Source organism: Corylus avellana, chromosome ca6 (assembly GCF_901000735.1).
Source record: "Corylus avellana chromosome ca6, CavTom2PMs-1.0".
Classification (NCBI taxonomy): Eukaryota; Viridiplantae; Streptophyta; class Magnoliopsida; order Fagales; family Betulaceae; genus Corylus; species Corylus avellana.
The window spans coordinates 5,315,994-5,319,558 of NC_081546.1; positions in this window are offsets into that span (position 1 = coordinate 5,315,994).

The following is a 3,565-nucleotide window of genomic DNA, read 5'->3' on the forward strand; positions in this document are numbered from 1 at the left end:
AAAAAAAAAAAAAAAAAAAAAAAAGGCAAGAAAACATGAATTTTGATTGTCAAAGTATTAATATAAAATTAGAATAAAATTTTAATATTTTTGGTGTAATACCTATTATATTTTAATATAAATAAAACTCATAATTCTGAACATTCAAAAAAGCAAATAAATAAAATAAATAAATAAAAAATAAAAACCTATAAAACATTCAAATGAAGAATAGCTAAATACTCAAAAAAAGAAAAAGTTGAACAACAAATTTCACAAAATAAAACGGAAACATATTCATCTCTACCTAATCTCTAATTTAAAACGGTGTTTGGTACAAAAAAAAATCTCAAGAAACAAACGAAAGATCATCAATTCACAGTTGCTAAAAATTTATACATAAAAGCACAAAGATACATTCATTTCGAATATCTCATACCTTAAATCATAGTTCGGAGTCATATATATTTCTATGAAACTGATCAAAAAAACTTTGTGCAACCGTCAACTTCTATAAGAAAGAATTTTGAAACGTTGTTGCCGTATAAAGAGAGGCATGAGTTTTTTTTTTTTTGAAGAAAAGATATCTTTCATTACTTTTCTGGAAAATGGATAAACATCTAGAACCCAAGGTTCTAAATTACAAGAGCATGAAGCTCTAAAGGTACTAAATGAAAAAGACAATCCGGCAAGGCATGGAGCCAAATTTGATCTGACGAGTGCCGCAAGCTCTCCTTGGCCAGACTGTGGGCCGCTTGGTTTGCTCCTCGCCTCACGTGGTGAACCATCCAGCTCCTACATGTAGCGAGAAGGACCCTGGCATCATCAACAATCTGCCCATAGGATCTCCAATTTATTCCTTCCTCCTTTAAAGCTTGCACCACCTGTAGGGAATCACCCTCCAGAATAACATCTTGGTATCCTAATTCCCTACTGAATTCTACTGCATTCAGAGCAGCCTGAGCTTCTCCCACCACTGGTTCCTGGATGCCTTCAACTTTTAGACATTTTGCTGCACATACACTTCCGTTGTGATCCCTTATTATTGCTCCAAAGCCCATACACTGTAGGTTATGATCAATGGCCACATCCCAATTCACCTTATACCGCCCAAATGGAGGTTTTTCCCATTTCACTAAAGCTTCTTGAAGAATTTTGTTCAAGCCTACATTGCCTTCCTCCGTTGGTGTAGAAAAGAAGGGCAACGTCTCAGACGCTTCACGGACCAAACGATTTGGGTGGATAAAATCCCCCCCATGCACCACCTCATTTCAACGAGCCCATATCCGCTATGCAATCAACACCGCCAAATTGAGTTCATCCCTGGGGCAACGAGCGATAAGAGCCTCCATTACGTTCATAAATGACTCAAAGTCTCCTGCACTCTTCTGAGTTCGACGCCCACTGGCACTCCAAACATCAACGGCTGAAGGGCACTCCCATAAAATATGGCAAGCTATTTCTGTCTCCTTCTTGCAGAAAATGCAGCTATCTTCCTTAATCACCCCCCGCTTGAGAAGATTTTCTTTGGTTGGCAAAATGTTCTAACACGCCCTCCATACAAAAACCTTAGCTAAGTTAGGAATCGCCAATCCCTATATGGTTTTCCATAAAGGGTTTGGACCTGATGGAACAGAGCCTTCTCCATACTGCCTAGCATGCCTCTCATTTTCCATATGGTAAGCACTTTGCACCGTAAAAACACTGGTCATGGTAGCTCTCCAAAAAAGACGATCAAGCTGCCTATACTTACTTAGAGGTAACTTACAGATTAGTGCTGCTTCATCTGCATTAAAATTAGTCTCAATAAAAGGAACATTCCAACTCCTTGTTCGGACATCAATTAACTCCTCAACCTTTGCTTCATTTGACAATTGTGAGCAAGGGGATTGTATTGCAAACGATGTTGGCCGAGGTATCCATTTGTCTCTCCGAATATTTATTAACTGTCCGTTCCCCACTCGCCATTGCAACCCTTCCTTTAGAAGTTCCCGGGCAGCCAGTAAACTCCGCCAAGTGAACGATGGACGGCTCCCCTTTTTGGCTTCCAAAAAAGTGCCTCCATGGTAATATTTTGCTTTAAAAATCCTCCATACCAAGCTGTTGGGGTCTTGCACAAGTCTCCATCCTTGCTTTGCAAGTAGGGCCTTATTAAAAGAAAGAAAGTCACGAAAACCCATACCTCCTTGTGTCTTTGCTAAGCCCAATTTCTCCCAAGTCATCCAGTGTATTTTCCTCTCATTTTCCTTGTGTCCCCACCAAAATTTCTGCATAGAGGAGTTAATTTCCTGACATAATTCCTTAGGCAATAAAAATACACTCATACAATAAGTTGGTATAGCCTGGATCACGGCTTTCAACACTACCTCATTTCCCGCCTGGGAGAGAAATTTATTCTTCCAATCATTTATCTGCTTTTTGACTCTATCAGTAATATTTCGAAATTCACTAACTCGGGATTTACCAACTAGAGCTGGTAAACCCAAGTAATGATCATACCGTTTGGAGGCCGGAATCCCTACCAATTGCAACAGCTCCATGCGTGATCCCGAGCTAGTATTTCGACTAAAGAAAACCGATGTCTTGTCTTTATTGAGTCTCTGCCCGGAAGCCCTTTCATAAGCATCCAACACCCCAGTCAACACCTGCCATTCAGTCACAGAAGCCTTACAAAGCAATAGGCTATCATCAGCAAAAAATAAGTGATTTAATCGAGGCCCTCTCGAAGATGTAGGAACACCTCAAAGTAACCCCCTCCGCTCAGCTAACTGAAATTGGGAACTCAGAACTTCTGCACAGAGGAGTATCAAATAAGGGGAAAGAGGGTCCCCTTGTCGTAATCCTCTAGTATGGCGAATATGTCCCACTGGCTGTCCATTGACAAGAATCGAATAAGTGACCGTAGTAATACATTCCATAATCAAAGCTACCCACCTAAGGTCAAAACCCATCCGTAGCATCGCTTCTTTCAAAAAGGGTCATTCCACCCTGTCATAAGCCTTACTCATATCCAGTTTGATGGCCATATATCCCTCCTTACCCCACATACGCGAGTGCATAGTGTGTAAAGTCTCGTATGCCACCAATATGTTATCAGAAATTAACCTCCCTGGAATGAATGCACTCTGATTGCTGGAAATAATGAAAGGGAGAATACTTTTCAACCTATTATCCAATACTTTGGACACTATTTTGTATATCACATTGAAAAGGCTAATAGGCCGAAATTCCGTCACCCAGGTCGAATTTTTGGTTTTTGGAATTAAGGCTATATGAGTATGGTTTTTGGGTTCCCCCAAATTTTTCGGAGTCCTTAGTGATTTCATTAAAATCACTGACACAAAGCCAAGATGCCAAGGATAGCGAATGTAGGTGGCGAAGTAGATTCCACGCTTCATGTCGCTTCCTTACATTCGGCTGCCCATAAAACCTCGTAAATATCCACAGTTTCCCGTTAGCTTCCGTTAGAACCTTTGCATTAACGTGGCGGTGGCTATAATTCTGAATGTCCACAGTGATTTCCTCACTCCACATTAACGCTAGTCCGCCACTACGCCCCACACTGTCTACAACAAAGATGCTACCA